The sequence below is a fragment of the Mauremys reevesii genome, linkage group 4, assembly GCF_016161935.1.
Source record: "Mauremys reevesii isolate NIE-2019 linkage group 4, ASM1616193v1, whole genome shotgun sequence".
Lineage (NCBI taxonomy): Eukaryota > Metazoa > Chordata > Testudines > Geoemydidae > Mauremys > Mauremys reevesii.
Window position 1 is genome coordinate 130,796,040 of NC_052626.1, and position 17,009 is coordinate 130,813,048.

The following is a 17,009-nucleotide window of genomic DNA, read 5'->3' on the forward strand; positions in this document are numbered from 1 at the left end:
CGTCACCTTTGGGATGAGAGTGGGCCTCGGTCTATTTCCTTGCATACCGGTATCCACAGCACAGAACCCACCAGCACTCGCTAGCAGCAACCAGGCCAAGGCCTGCCTGGACCAGAGAGGTCCAACTGCCTTCTCACATGCACAGGTGGTCCCCTTGGGTCAGGGAATAGGAGGAATTAGTGCTGCCATTGGAGGCTCTGAATTTGCATCCCCAGCTCATGTCCAAGGCCAGCAGGGACTGGAAGCGCCCAAAGAGGGGGAAGCTGTAGGAACAAACCTAGAGATGAGCAGGATAGGAGAGGGAGGAGTAGGAAATGAAAGAACAGAATGGCTCTCAGCCTAGTGCATTGAGTAAGCTCTGCTTCCGCTCCAGGATGAGTCTGCCTCTTTGCCGAAACAGAGGCCGGGTCCTACAGGATGCCAGTAGCCCACTCTCGGCCCTTCAGAGTCAGAACAGGCTATCTACTGGGGAGGAGGGGGTCATGTGACGTGCACCAAGCCATGACCACCCACCTCAGATTACAACGCAGGCTTGTCCCTGACAGTCACCGTAAACCAGAACCTGCTTCCCTTCCTGCCCCATCGCTGCAGCCCAAAGTCCACATTCCCATGGGAGCAGACCCAGGCGGTGCAGACAGAACGATGGCATCCGTCCCCCATGCCCAGCAACGGGACCATCCATCCAGTCCAGACCCTGCTTTCAGCGACCCTGTCAGAAATGTGGAACAGCTGCGCTGACTTCAGTGGAATTACTCCAGATTCATGGCATCGCAACAGAGCACAATGCAGCCCCTCTCCATCCAGGGTCTTACATGGCCCCTTCATCACTGCAGTACCAGAGCCCCCAGCAACGCTCTTTGCCTCCTCACTCTGCCACGTGATGCCCAAGGGACCCTGCTCCTCCTGACTCCAGGTTTCTGGTCGGGTTTGCATTTCTCCCTCCTTGCTGACGCAACCAAGAGATGAAAGAGATGACATGGGGGGTGAACTCTGTCAGGTGCCGAGTGCCTTCATGTTCCTTTGGGGGGCTGAGGGTACTCTGTGCCTTTCAGGATCCAACTTGGGATTGCCATGAAAGCATCTGAAATATCGGCAGATCAAAGACAACTGGAAGCACTGGGGAGTCTACACGGAAACATGCACCGGCACAGAGGATCAATGCACAGATTAGCAGGTAGCAAGGAGGTTACCTCACACCACTGTAAAATATGCTAGGGGACAAGAAAACCATCCATGGCGTATCTTGACTGAGGAACTTATTTACATGCCCTGAGTCAGCCATCAGTGCCTAGCAGTCGGTGTAGCTGAGCCAGGGCTGACCCCTATGCTTAGGCAAGTCTTGCCCTGAACATTGTTGATAAGAATGCTGTAGCTTGGCATGACCAGATTGCATACACCACGTAAATAAATACAGTTTAAGCCCAGAAGAGGCCACCAGATCCACCAGTCTGACCTCCTGCATATCACACGCCACCACCACCACCCCCAAGAGCAAGCTGGGGTTTGCATCTAGTGAGCTAACCAGGCATTGATCTTCATTAGCTCAGTGGGTGCAAACTCCTGCATATCTGTCTTGATGCTTAAGAGGTCACCATCATTGTTCATTATTTCTATGAGAGTAGCACCTAGAGGCCCTATATTAAGGTCAGAGCCGCACTGTGCTGGGTGCTGTACATGCACAGAGCAAAAAGGCAGCCCCTGCCCCAAAGAGCTTGCACTCTACATACAAGATAAGAGCAACAAGCAAGAGTGAAATGACTGTGATTGCTGGCCACTGGTCTCACAGTGGGGCTGTCTGTGAACACAGACACGGCCTAAGACAACCAAGAAATCTGCGCCACTCAGTGCCTCTCTCCTTCCCCTAACTGTGAACTTGCTTTACAAGAAACAGGGGGTGGCGGTGAGTGGAGAATTCTGCTATTTCCCCTTAGGAAATTCCTCAGCCAATCACCTGAGGAGAGGGAGAGGTGAGGGTGAGGGGAAAAGGGAAGCCGAAGTGAGGGCAGGCCCCTGATGTGAAATGGGGAGGGGGAAATCAAGCCGGTTTTAAAATAGCCCGGCTGGTTCTGCTTGGCTTCACCCTCGGCAACGCTCAGCAGCTTCTGCTTTCGCTCTGACTCACCCGCAGCGTGGGGGGAGGCTAACAGGTCTGACAGAATGAGAATGAAAACCACTGGAGTCACAAGGGCCGTGAAAACCGAAGGCAGCAAGCTCAGCCTGGAGAATAGCCACCACAGACTGGGGTCTCATGAACCCTCCTGAACTAAGCTGCGGGAGGGGAGCCTGTCAGCACTTGGAGGAGAGACCTGCCCTAGGAAAGCCCAAGGAGCTACAGGATGTGGTGCTGGTGATTCACTAGGGGGCGCTCTTCCCTCCGAGAGCCAACGAAATCGCTGGCCCAGAGCAGTGCTTTCTTTCAGGCTGGATGTACAAGTGAGGTCCCGGTGAGCTGTTGACCATTAAAGATTCTTGTTATTCTTTGCAAGATGAGCGGCATTAGCCTCAATGTCATCCAGTAACATCTACATCTAGAGACAAATAGCCACAGACAAACTAGATCTAAGTATAGCTAGACATAGATGAGGTAGATTACAGCTCAGATCATTCTCAGGTTCCAGCTCTCACCCAGTCACCTTGCCCCCTTCACTCCACCACTCCAGCCACGTTCCCCACTTCTGTAACCCCTTCCCCACCTCTGTTAACTCCGTCCCTCCCTGCAGCTAGAATGTGATATCCCATTGACTGGCTCCTACCCCGGAGCAGGAAACAAGTGACTCGCAGAGAGGCAGGCCTCTGGCAGGGGGGAAGAAAAAGGACCCTTCCTCGTGCAAGGTCTTACAGGCACTAGTGCAATCGCATCTGAGTCTAAACCCAGATTAAAGCTGGACAAGGACAGGGAGAGGGCCCATCCCAGCTAGGCAGGGCCTGACATGAATCTAAGCAATTGCTCCTCCCAACCAAGCCAAGTCCCCAACCGAAAGGCACCACCTGGCTGCTCTATCTTGGGCAGCAGCCCCCAGGCCCGTCCTCGGGGCTTGTAGGGTGCATCAGTAGTCAGCCAGCAAGGCAGCCCTGCCAATGGGATTGGGTTTCCTTCCAGCCCTGCAACCTGAGCACCTGTTCCCACTGGCCCCGCTCAGAGCAGTGCCTCCTGTCAGTCACTGGGAGGTAAGGCAAGAGGACACGCAAAACAAAGGAGGGGAAGGGGAGGGAGTGGGAACGGCAGACAGGAAGGAGAGAGAGTGTATAGGCATCGGAGGAGGGGAGGAGAGAAAGGAAGGGAAGAAGAAAATAGAGAGAAGAGAGGCAGGAAAGGGAAGAGAGGGGGCAAAAGAGAAAAAAGGAGGAAGATAATAGAATTTCTTTGCCTTCTGCCCCAGAATCTGGGACAGGATCATCTGAAACAGAGCTCTGGACACCCACCCCAGAAGCCACCCTCCCTGCTGGAAGCTCAGGGCAGGGGGCTCCAGCAAGCAGGGCAATTACTCCACCACCCAGGCAAGGATCATGTTCTCAGGTTACAATGGGTCTCAATGACCCCCGGGGCTGGTGCTGCTGCTGCTGACCTGGGGCTGAGAAACGGAGAGGAAGGAACTCAGAGGGATGAGCCTCCAGGAGCCCTGTGGCTGCCCCAGGGCGGGAGCAGGAGAGGCAGGGACCCACCAGGCTTCTGGGAGTGATGCTTTCTCCCTGCAACAGCATCTGCTGTTGCACTGCAGGAGCCTAAATGGCACAAACGGGGAGCTGCAACCAACCAAACAGCCCAGGTGCCTTCTATAAATCACTCAGCTCATGCTGTGTCCCTGGATGACCCTTCACTGGATTCCAGGCTTCTATATATTTAGGAAAACATTGGATTTCATGTCAACTGTGGGGCAAGGGAGAGGCAACCAGGGTTGGAAGGAGGTCATATGAGGGCCCCAAGAACACTCACCCTCACAGGTGTAGAGGTGCCTTGGGCCGGATCGACCAGTACCACTCCCCTCCCCATTATCAGGTACCTCCAGCCCCAGGATGGGAGAGCACTTTACAGGGAGGGGAAGGGTCACTTCAGAGGCCGACCATGCTGCTTACAGGGAAACATTCGTCCTTGTGCCTTTAACTCACCACCAACCACATTCTCGGTTACACAGCAGGCACTAAGGGGTTAACACCCTATTCCTTTCCTTTTAGGGTCACTACCTGTGGGCTGGTCCTTACGGTCACTGATCTGTCCCATGCTGGCAGGGCAATTCTATTACTGGACATACACCCACATCCATGCGGTCTGTGAACTTTTCTAGATAGTATGTGTTGCTACGTCTGGTCTGACCCCACGCCAGATGTAGGATAACTTCCCCTTTCCCTTAGCTTCACTGCATCTCTTGCACCATGATGAATTATTGTTTATTGTGTGCATTACCACAGCACCTAGGAGCCCCAGTCACAGGCCAGGACCCCATCACGCAGGGGTACATTATGTTTCTCAGAAGACCAGATCCTCAGCGGATGTAGATTCATGTCAATGGAGCACTGCCGATTTACACCAGGTGACAAGACAGCACAAGCAGCTTTCAATAGGGGTGGAGGATTTACATCAGATTCTGAAGATCACCTCCCAGCCAGACTGCATGCGAGCTGTTTCGCAGGGCTCAGTCTCACACGGTTCGGACAAAGTCCCGAGCCTGGGAAAATACAGGCGTCCGGTAGCCTACGCCTCAGGGAAGCCTGGAGTTGTGCAGAGGGCAAGCAGTAGGGCCAGGGAGACGGACAGGTCTGGTCAGCTGCGGGGCTGGAATACCTGCACAGGAGTCCTGCTGGGATCTCGGAAGCTGGAGTCTTGTTCACACCCCCCAAAACAGACATTGTCCAGCCTATGAATGGTGAGCAGAGGGTGGATCCTAAACTCAGACGGATTAGGGAGCAGCAGGGAGGCGGAGGGTCCAGAGCAGCATGGGAAGCGGAAGAGGACGGGAAGCAGGCGCAGAGCAGTAAGGGAGACAAAGGAGGAGAAAAGAGTCCTGACCAGCAGGAGTGGGCCCAGTGTGCACTAGGAACTCGATACCCAGGGCCTGGTCCCCAACTACGCTGCTGAGGGCTGGTGTCTTGGCCCCTTGTATCATCCTGCTAGATGTCCCCGAGCTAAAGGGCTGCTCACTCCCCTACGCAGTCTCCAATGGCATCCTTGAACTTGCGCCCTGCCTGGGGGACGGAGTGGCCCACTCAGAAGCAGCGATGCTCTGCAGTTGACGTGCTCTGCGTCCCAACCCCACTGGCTGGAGCTCAGGCTAACAAAGGCACTGTGTGTGCAGCCTTGAGCTACAAATGGGAGCCTCGCAGAGCCGCAGCTGGGGGTCAGGCCAAGAATTCGACAGTGCAGAGAGCTGCTCCTCCCTGGCTTGCAGGACCTGTATGAGACACATCGGGGTGGGGACTGGCTGATTCATACCTCACGCTAACACAATGCTGATCACCCACTGGATGCCAGCCGGGGACCAAGAGAGGAAGATTCATTCCCTGCAGAATCTGGGGTATATTCCTTGCCTGAGCCAAGGTGCAGGGAGGTTGCTGCTATCACCTGTTGGGGAATTTCCACGTTGATACCATGATGGCATTTGCTCTCTGGCAGGTGGGACTCTAGGAACAACACGTTGGGCCAACAGAGTTATGGCAGGAGAGAACTGACCTATTTCTCTGATTCTCCTCAATTACCCCTGATACTAATGTGGTTACTCCAGATTTACACAGGGATAATTTAAAAGGACAATCAGACTCAGGCCCATCACATTTAAAATCCTTTAATCCCAAAGGATCCCAGTGAGCTTTAAAAGTTGATCTTCTAATTCTACATGGGAATCACCTCACTTACCACTCAAATGGAGCTGTCTCTGGGGTGGAATGCGGCAAATCTTTAACAGTGCACACAAGGGTAGGTTTAAATAATATCTGTATGGTTCTGAATTTGGATTCAGATCCAAATTTAGCACTTTAGGACCTATTTCCAGAGTAAAGAGAAAAGAACACACACAAAACCCAACAGTTTGGATTTATATAGCATGGATCACAGTTGGAGATCCGCTACACTAAGAATCAGTTTTTCTAAAGAGCTGTGTTCCCATTTAGGTAGCATAATAAATGGCCAATTTTTCCAAAAGACAACACATTTAGGTGCTGAGCCGTTTAGAAAGCCTGGCCCCAATCCTGAGCACTTGTAAATCTAGCCTTCGGATCTTTGGAAAATCTAGGATATATCTACGCTAGAAACACTGCAGCAGCACAGCTGCAGCATAGATACTTACTACAGCGATGGAAGGGGTTCGTCCATTGATGCGGTAAATCCACCTCTCCTAGCAATGGCCACGCTGGGTTATATGGTGGCTTAATTATACCGCACAGGGCGTGACATTTTTCACAGCCCTGAGCAACGTAGCTAAGCCAACCTAACTTTGTAGTGTAGACCAGCCCCTAGTCATAGGTTTGCAGGACCATGCCCTAAGTTTGTGAACTGCTTTGGGATCCTGTGGGGAGAAGTTGCTGTGTAAACATAAAATACTAGGCTTAATCCCAATCTCATCCATTTTACACCAGAGTAAATGACACAATCACACCCACTGTGATTTTGCAGAGAGTTTGTAGCATGGGAGCTAACCGCTTCTTTCTGATATCCCCAGTAAATTAAATTAATGGACTGAAATACAACAGATGATGCCAGAATAAAGAATTAATCTTCCTTAAAAGTATCTCACTGTTATTTACTGATGCACATTTTGTTGATGGATCTTTTTCATTTTCACTGGGGTCGTAATCTTATAGTTCTCTCATTTGCACCAGTGTCCATCTGAAGTAATTCCACCAAGAACAGAACTGGTGTAACCAAGGACAGAACTGGTCCCTGTCTGTCTATGATCGGTTTTATACAGCATGCGTCACCATGGAATGAAAGCCCGCAGGGTCTGATTCCCTACCTGAGTTGTCCCTTGCACCTGTGCAAAGTGAGTACAACACAGGTACAAAAACGTTACCAGTGGTGGGAGTGGAAGGCTGTGCTTTGGGAGGACTTTGCACTCCCTATGCACAGGTGCAAATTACACTTGTGACGCACCAGAGAATCAGACCCCTGAAGTCGTTTTTACTGACCGTTCATGCATCTACCAACAGACAGCAACTCCTGGTGCATCGGGACAGTTGCTTGGCAACAGGGTGTATTTTCCGAAGTTGCACACAGCCATAGCTCAGCGACTGACCAGGCTTGTGGAGCTGCCTGTTACCAAGCACCGCTGCGCTTGCCCAGAAGCTAATTATCACTCAGTTGGCTCAGTACGCCCCGTGCCATTATAAAATATGCCCCGCAGTTATTTATACAGAAGGAATGGCAGCCTAACACCCAGCGCTGCTTATGGCTCAGCTTCTCCTTCACACAGCAAGGTGCTGCCATTTTGAACTACCCAAGCCCCCAATCTCCTACCGTCCAGATCTCCCAAGCAATGGGACCCTCCTTGCCACCAAATGACTCTGGGGAAAGTCTGAGCCACGCAGTCAGTGGAAGCGAACAAAATAAAAATCAGGACTAAAAATAAAGCTTGTAACGAGCCAGTTTCCAAATATAGCACATGCAAAGCACACAGGATGGCTCGGGTTACAGGCCCCCACCCTAGCCAAGGGGAACCAACTGCCAGCCTGATCGTGGTACTCACTGGGAGGCTGAAAAGGAGGTACGATAGGCACTCCTGTAGGCCTCATGCAGGGCTCCCCGGCACAGGGGTGAATATCAAGGCTCATATGAGACTTCAGCAGCTCTTCCTGCTAGCACCTCCACTCTCAATTTCATTCTGTGAGTACAGTGTGTTCCAGACAGATGGGACAGAAGGAGGGGATGCTGCCTCTCCAAGCACTATCGGCGCTTCTGGTAATGGCTGACAGAGATTCACACAGGCAGGAACACTGTCCTGCATAGCAGAGGAGAAACTGGGCCTCACCATAGAAGACACATTTAATGCACCATAAATAATATATCTATAGAAGGACCACAGATAAAAGCTGTAAGGTAGAGGGGCCAAGCAGTCACTTGGTGACAGGGCCCCTGGATGCAATATCCTAGGCACGGTTGCCTGTCCCTGCCACGGATAATATACGTCCAGCTGCCAAGGCACATGCACAGCACCATTCTTTCAGGGCACAGTCAGGGCAGAGCAGCTGCGCCGTTACAGGGAGGTGAGGTTGTGTGATCTGGTATCACTGATACATCAGCTTTATAAGGAGTCACTCTGACTTACATCCCTGGGCACTGGATGCTACGCACAGGTGGACAGGATCCCCTGTGGAGTAACAGATTTGCCTGGAGTGTCCCACAATCCTAGAGCACAGGCACAGGTGCTGGAACTAGGGGTGCTACTGCACCCCCTGGCTTGAAGCGGTTTCCATTGTATGCAAGGTTTACAGTTTGGGGTTCAATGGCTCTCAGCCCCCCCGACTATACAGAACTGTTCCAGCACCACTGAGCACAGGGAGCCAGAGTGCCTGCCCCAGAGACAGATCCACAGTGCCACGTACAGCAGGGCAAGCTTCCTACATAGTGCCCTACAACCCTGCTCTCAAAGGATCTCTGGGGAGCAGGGGGAAGCCTCTCTGCTCAGACGCCCAACCCAAGGGACTAACCGTGGTGCCTTCGACACCTTTCAGCTGGAGACGGAACTACAGGCCACCAAACTCATTCCACAAAGGCCTGCTGAACAGATACAAACTGGAGGCCGAGAACGGGGAGGCTTAATGGCCCATTGCTAATCTCCTGAGCCACCCAGACATGGTTGATCATGGCGTTTTATGAATGGAAAGATCAATTAGAATATTGACTCCCAAGCAGTGGAAAGGTTGCTACAGGAAGCCAATGGGGAAGGCCCGGTGGGTGGGGGGAGATCTGACCTTTGATACTCAGTTTGTGCTGCTTCACTGAAAAACACAAGTGTTTAGGAAAGGAAACAGAAAAGAAAGAAATGAAAAAAACTGTTTCTTTATACCAAAAAAAAAAAAGCAATCTTCCTTCCTTGTTTCTCTTTTCTGAATGCCACTAAGGGAAGGAAAGGGCAGTGCCCACCAAGGGGTGGCCCGGCTCGGCAGCAAAAGCCTCGCACAGTTTTGGCAGAGGCCCAGGAAGCAGACCCAAAAGATATACAGACATACCTAAAAAACAGGGGCACCCAAACTCACCCCAACCAAGCAGCTGCTACTGGCTCAGAGCCACACCCAGTTTGCAGGGCCCTAAAAAAAGGCCAGGCGATCACCACCATCCTCGAGTTTAAAACTTAGGCACAGCCCACAGAGACTCCGGGGCCCAGTGATGCAGGCCCCAGCTCATGGTTAAAAAGTTGAAGGTCACGTCACAGGCTGATTGGGGGGGGGGGGGGGGGGAGGACAATCTGAGCGTCCCTGCGCTAGATTTGTGCCACCAGCGATGGGCTCACAGGATACCAGAGCCAGGAGGAGTCAAGGAGGGGACTCTACTCACAGCTGGCACAGAGGTCACTGCACAGTTGCATCTCTCAGCTGGTTATTCCACACTGAGCTCACTGCCACCCTGCATAGCTGTAACAAACAGGCCCTGCACTGCAGATGGCATGGAGCGTTTTATCCCATGGAGGTGCTCACGCTGTGCACGTCACACTGCGAAGGCTGCACTGCACAGCAGGTGTAGGCAGAGCTGCCAGCTGCACCCCCGCACCACCCAGCTGGTGCCCAGAGGGCACTGCAGTGGTGCTGGCATGCACCATGGGGATGAACAGGGAGCAACAACGAGGGAGGCACACAGACGTAGGGGTGACGAAATTGCCCCTATTCCCTTCTGAACCGAATGCTTGTTTGTCTGGTTCAGGACGCAGAGCCGGTAAGAACCAGCAACCGAGACAGGGTGCAGAGCAGAGACGCTTACTCTGCATTGAGATTTGCTCTGACAGGTGCCAGGCCTTTCCTGTCCTCACCCCACCGTGACCAGTGGCTTTGGTTTGTTCTTGTTTTCCCCACTATGAAATTGTAATGACAACAAACAGCTGAAAGCTCGGACATCCATCTCCCTCTGGACAGCTCCCCCTGCCCTCTGAACCCCAGTCCCACAATCCCAGTGCTCTCTGGGGGCACCACGAAATTGCAGAGCCTTTTTCCTCCCCACCCAGAACGGGCTACTCTCCTACAAGGAGTCCCAGGAACAGAGCCCCCTGGCACTTTAAACCACACCCGCTTTCAGCCCTCCTTCCAGCATGGGGGAACCAACACGCTCTGTCATCACATAGTCCCACAAGTGCCCTCTGCACCCACACCCCCCTCTCCTGTCCTGCAAGGACAGCCACTTGCTCTGCTCTATCTGGCACCCACTGGGCGTGGGGCCAGAGGAACGTGCGACACGCCCGCTGCTCAAGATTATCGTTACCTGAATGCCGAGAGTGGCTCCCCGCAGCCAGGAATAGTAGAGAGATGATATCAGATCCACCCTAGGACAGGGACACCCAGCAGCATCCCCCTCTCACTGTCCGGGTAAATCTGTCCGACTCTTAGACCGCTCCTGCATTTCCTCATTTCCTCAGGGCCCCGCTTTTAATGTAGCGCCCGGCAGCAGTGGGAGAGAGGAAGTTGCAAAAGGCCCCCGGGACCGCTTGTCTCATTCTCTTAACGAGACGAAGAAATTACTAAGCCAGGCTAAAATAAATAAATAAATAGACCCAATGGCCACGAGGCGTCACCACATCTCCTGCCCTCCTACCGCACGGACTGTGACCTCTCCAAGAAGAGACACACATTTCCCGCACCTCCCAACTGCTGCCCGCTAGCTGGAGGGGACGTGAGCAGCCACCTGTGATGTGTGGGAAGGAGGCAAAGCTTCTGCAGTCACACTCAGATGCCCCTTGCATGGGGACAAGAGGTCGAGGGAGCATGTCTATAGTTCCTCTCTGCCAGCATGTAAGGCTTCGGCAGCTCTGTTCAACCCTGGCATAGTCTTATCATGGCACTCATAACAGCCAGGCACTATTATTACATGATATTATCCAAGGATCTCACAGTGCTTTGCAGTCATAAATCAATTAAGCAAGCTTCACAACCCACCACACAAGACAGGTCATTATCCTCCTTTTACAGATATGCAAGCCAAGACACGAAGCAAAGCTACAGAAATTGCCCAAGGCCACACAAGAAGTCAGTGGCAGAGCCAAGAACAGACCCAAGGAGGCCTGACTCCCAGTCCTCTGCTCTAATCACTAGGCCCACACACGTCTCCTAGAGGCTAATGAACCTCCAGTGAATAATACTCTGCCCTTCCTTTGCAACTTCTGCCCACTGATATCAAAGCGCTGCACAGATATTTATTAACCAAGCCATGCAACACCTGTGTGGCAGGAATTATCAGCTACATTTTACTGACAGGGAAACTAAGGCAAAGACAAGTGATGCGACTTACCCAAGGCCAGGGGGAGTCTTTGGGATACCGGTCCCAACACCTGTGCTTTCAGCACTAGACTTGCCCTTTGTCCAAAGGGCACTCAAAGAGCTTTACGAATTTGGAGGGCTCAGAGTTCCCACAGCTGAAATGCAGCTGCCTCTGGGGAAGGAGAGACTTGTTTAACAGCTGCATAGCAATTCTGAGCAGCAGCAGGAAGAATCGTGGATCTCACTGAAATTGCACGGGGAGAGGGTGGAATTTTAATAGGAAGGATCCAGTCACCCAACTTAGAATTTGCCCAGGACCCTGACACTAACACCCTTATTCTTGAGAAAAATTCCATGTGATCCTTATTGACCAAGAGAGGTCAGGGCCTTGATTTCACATCTCACCCCAAAGACGGCACTTCTGGCAGCAGAGAAGCCCCTGATATGATGCAATCAAGTGTTGTTACTCTGGGTAGAGTAGGTCAGTGACAGGGTTAATGAAACAGAGGCTGCTGAGCTCACATGGCCACAAATGGTGAGAAGCCATGGGACCAACTCCTCTCTCACACTACGCTATCTTCTCCAGCAAAATTCCCCTGATTTCCCCCTAAAACTCCCCCTTGCTATCACCTGCGGGGCTCTATCAACAGAGCCCTATAGTAGACACGGTGACAGCATTTTAACCCTTGCGTCTCCTAGACTTGCTCTGAGTAGGGCTAGACATCCCGATGGCCAGACCCTGAGCTGCCAACCAGAGTCCTGTCTACCCCTGTTGTCCTACCACCAGTGGGATCAATGATGGGGAAGCAGTAGGGAAAGACAGCTAATATGCACCCTGTCATAGCAAAGCTGGGAAATTCAAAGGGAAACAAGGTGCATTTCAGAGATGAGTGAGCTCTGCTATTTGCGTTTGCCCTTGCAAATGAATCGCATTCTAGTCCAGTGGCTGGGCATATTTGGTCAGATCCTGAGCGAGTGTAAGCGAGCGTAGTTTCACTACTTTCAAGGGAGCTGTGCTGATTTACAGCAGCTGAGGATCAGGACATGAGCTGGGTCCCAGCCAGTAGTTAGGAGCCAACGTAGAGCTAAGCCAACACCCCGAGCCAAGCCCTGCTTTGCCGCTTGCAGACTCAATGCCACCTAGGCAAAGAGGACATTGACTGTTGCCCCGAGTGTGAATGAGGGAAGAAGCCTGGTGTGCTAAAGTTTTACACCCACCTTGCACAGGTGTTGTCAGTGACCACACCAGGGGCCTGATTCTCCCTACACCTCGGGGGGTTATTTCCACCAGAACAGAGCAGATGTAAATCCTTGCCAGTCCCACTCAGTAGTGTTTTACGCTCCCTTTTGTGGGATCACGAAGAATCAGACCTTAGAATTTCCAGTGGCCCGGGGCATGGCCGTCAGCTCCCAACCTGACAGGTACAAAGTCCGGATTCGGGTCCAAACTGGACCCCAAGTTCAGGGTGCCTTGATGTGTGTGTGGGGGGGGGGCGCGTTGGCTTGGCCTCATCTCTGCTCCTAACAACCCAAGCCCCTGTCCATTCTGAACACACAAACCTGTAGGTTGTCTCATGCTTTGGTCTCCCGCGCACCCATCATTTGTGGTTTGCACAAGCTGGGGGGGAAAGCACAACCGCTGCAGCTTTTGCCCCCAACCCACGTGAAACAGCACTAGCCTGTTGGGGCAAACGAGCATGCAAAGCTGCTGCGCTCAGAAAGATGGTGCATGTGGAAAAGCGGGGCTAAGCAGATGAGAAGCAGCTGTGGCTACAAACCAAAACCCCATTTGCAGCATTTCCCCTGCCCCTGGGCACACCCACAGCTGACAGTGCCCAGGTAATGGTGCAGGACATTCACAGCTAGCTCCCATACTCTGGGGGAAGGATGATGGCTCTTGCACGCACACAGCCAGCTGTTCCTTCCCCAACCCCCCGCTACACTCTCACTAATATCTGCCCCCACCCAGGCTTCAATAGCAGGAGCCTCGCGCTCCCTGTGGCCATCGGAACACTCCAGAGACACAACGGTAGCTCAGACAGACGCGGCATTGACACCAGGAGCCTCTGACTCCAAGCTGGCACCGGCGGGAACCCCCGGGGCGAGAGTCCGATTCAGAGGGGGACAGCGACAAGGACTCTGTGTGAAGGCTCACACAGCTGGCTCCACTGCCCAGGGACTCCAGTACACACCCTCCCTTGTGGAGAGTCTATTTATTACCTCCCCCCTTTGTGTTTGGGGTCGGAGAGGCCCCTACAGCAGGGCTCCCGCTGCCAGTATTCCCAGGCCAGCTGAACTGAAGGGCCTATCTTTATCTTTTCACTTGTATGTGGATTTAAATAGCTAGGAGGGACACGGACGGCCTCTGTTTATTTACCAGTTAATGCATACAGACCTCGTCCACACGCTGCTGGAGGAGGGTGCGGGGCTGAGCGCCCTTCTCATCAGCAGAATCCTTCTAGGTCCTGTTCACACAGATCAGAACTGGGCACCTACAACTGCAAGTCAGGGGCTAGTTCTCTCCCCCTGTGTATGGGGATGGGGCACAGATCTCCTGGGCATCCTATGCCTCCCTCGGCTGGGGGGCCTCCTAGGGTTTAGGAGTCCCCCATTACGAGCACAGAGCAGGGACAGCACTGGCAGCCGCAAGGCAAGCTTCCGCCACTGGCCCCAGCCTTCCCCTGGCGGGACCCTGTGGGGCATGAGCGGGGAGTTCAGTGTGACAGCCCTTCCGGTCCTTGCCCCTCCTGTTAGACTGACACACAGGGCAGCACTTCCCACCCCCCTGCTCCCAGCCACATGATGGCAACCTATGCGACCTGGGCACCTGTCTGCTACCCAACAGACCGACTCCCACCTTGATCACGTCGCACAGCCAGACGCCAACAACTCTGGCCCCTACTGACTCGGGTGGGATCAGAACCAGTGCCAGGCTCCACAGTAGCCCACCCCCAAGCCAGTCAGTTTACCGCAACACGCATCTCTCAGTGAGCCACGGTAACGAAGGGGCCGGTCCAGCTAATCCTGCCACCTCTCCAAAGGCCTGATCCTGATGGATTCCAAACTGCCATGCCCTGCAATTCCCAGGATCAGGCCCAAAATGAGCAGAGAGAAGAGACCACAAGCTGCCGAAAGCCTCCTCACCCAAGCCCTCTGAAACAGAAGGGTCAAAGCAGCTAGCACCAGAGGTACATCCCACCCCAGGCAGGCATGAGAGGGGCACTATGAACAAGAGGCTAGTGTCCCCAAAGGACTGCAAGTCTTGTTTTACATGGGGGAGCACAGGGCAAACCTGAGGAGACGTATCCTATGAGCCCACACTGAGACAACGACTGGCTGCTGTCGCTCGGGCTATTTACAGCCCTTGGCAGGCCCTGGAAGACTATCATCGGAAAGCCATCTCTGTGGCTCAGGCAGCTTCCTGCAGCTTCCCGCGAGGCTATGTCTCTTCGCATGCTGAACACTGAAGGGAGGGCTGGCCTGTGAGACACAGGAGGTGAGATTAGATGATCTAATGGTCCCTTCTGGCCTTAAACTCTAGGACTGATCCTTACTACCTTCTCCATAGCGCCTGCCATCTTTGTGGTACTTCTCAGTCACGGGAAAGCCCTCGCGACCCCAGAAAGGCCAATGGCAATAGGGGTTTGCACACTCACATCGCCGGGGTCCATCTCACGAGCTGGTGGCATGCTGGAGTGCCAGCAGTGTAGTTTGGGCGTACTAATAGTGAAAGAGCCGACTGCTGGTGCACTGGAGGAGCAGCAGTGGCATATTTCTGGAAAACTGGTTGTGAATTGGCAGAGTAGCCTTAGTATGCTATTTTTGTACTGCCAGTTCACTACTGGCATACTAGTAATGCACCACTGGTGTACTATTCATGCACCAGTGGCACACTTGCTGTGCACTGCGGATGTACTAGCTGTGCACTGGCATACTAGTTGTGCCTTGGTAGTATATCACTGGTGTCCGAGCTCTGCACTACTTGCACGCTCGCTGTGCATTCATGGTTCACCACCAACATACTATTATTATTTTTGTCACACTAGTGACGTTTCGTGGTGGGCACTAACGACAGTTCAACCGACTCACTCTCCGATCCAATCCCATCTAGTGCAGGCCCCTAGACTAAGCAACATGGGCAAAACACAGGCGAGACACCTATGTGGAAACAATGCCCTGCTGCTCACCAGCAGATGGAACAGGAATGAAACCTGCCAGCCATTCACTTGGCTTTGTGAAGGGGCTGAGACGCAAGGGAACGGAGACCAAAGGGGAAAGCTAATTGATGTCGCTGTTTCCAAACATCCTTGGCACCCGGCTGCATAAGCCCAGTGGCAAACTGTGAAATTCTGCCCTCGCTACCTCACAGCTGAAGCAGGCAGGAGCGGAGAAATCGATTAGGCAGATGGACGGAAGACAACCGCCCACAGCCGCATGGGCGGCATCCTGGGCTGGGCCCCCTTCATGTCACCAGGGACACGCAGCCTCGAAAGGGAGAAGCGGCCCTTTAATAGGCATGGCAGGCCCCCCAGAGCCCCTCAGGAGAGGAGACCTTAGCAAATAAGGGCAGGAGGCCAACGAGCGACTGAGTCACAGGGCCTGTTTTTAGCTCCGGCATCTCAGCAACGTGGACCACTGTGTTGTTAACAGGCACTTGGGTCAGAGGCCAAATGTTTTCCCTTCCCTTACTTTAAATACCACAGTCAGAAGCAGCCCAGACATTTAGCACAGTGAAAACATTACCCTCCAGGCGGGCGTGGAACAGCAGGACCTGGGCTGAGGGGGACACGCAAGCCCTATTTACCTTGGGGGCACTTCCACTTGTGTCAGGGTTTCCGGAGCATCCACAGCCACCTGAACTGGACAGGTGCTGCCCCAGGCACACAGGAGGATCCGCTTCTGACCCAATGTGCCAGGTACATCCATCCCCTTGGACAAACCGCCATGCCCCTAGCTGCTCTCTGTGGCAGCAGCGACAGGGTTAATAAAAGCAGCTCTCTAAACCTACCAGTGCCCTCATCCTAGGTGAGGGAAAGCAAACCCAGGGCAGAGAGATCAATGATCAATCACACTTCAAAGCATGGCCCCTAGCCCAGCTGGAGGTCGTGGTCTCCAATGGCCCTATATGTGGGAGGAGGAAGGAGTAAGATCGGCTTGGCACCATGCCCGTCCCTGGATCTGGTCCTCCTCGAACACTGAGTGCCTTCGCACTCATTCCCCTCGTCCCTTGACTTAGAAACCATGCAACTGCTGCAGAGGATTCTGGGTACGCATTCAAGTTGCTGGAAGCGGAAAGGCGGTATGGAAAAACACACAGGGATCACCGTAGCTGATCAACCCAGTGTTCCGCTCTGCCAGGGGAGCCGTCCACCAAAGGGAGAACTACTCCGTAGTCCACCTGGCCAGCTGTGCGCTCACAAGGAGGGGTGGCAATCCCCCGCCAGAATTAATCACCACAAGCCAGGCAGCGGGGGAGGGAAGGGGACAAGTGAGCAAAGCTCACTAAAACTGTGTCCTGACCGAGTCCCAAGACCACACACCCTGGAGACACGGCAGGAGATCAATCCTCCATTTAAGATAAATCAACTCCAGCTCAGTGACCCAGGAAACGAGGCAAAGGG

General features: G+C 53.3%; 1 protein-coding gene across 4 annotated transcripts in view; it reads right to left on the reverse strand.

Moving 5' to 3' along the window:
- Positions 1 to 17,009, reverse strand: part of TFEB (transcription factor EB) — a 51,414-nt gene that overhangs the window by 18,160 nt on the left and 16,245 nt on the right. The window contains exon 1 of one of the 4 annotated variants that reach the window (XM_039536814.1): positions 10,397 to 10,501. The exons of the other annotated variants lie outside the window; for them this stretch is intronic. The gene's annotated coding sequence lies outside the window, so the exon portion shown is untranslated. Of the gene's footprint in view, positions 1 to 10,396; positions 10,502 to 17,009 lie in introns of those variants that run through there. 4 annotated transcript variants of the gene reach the window in all.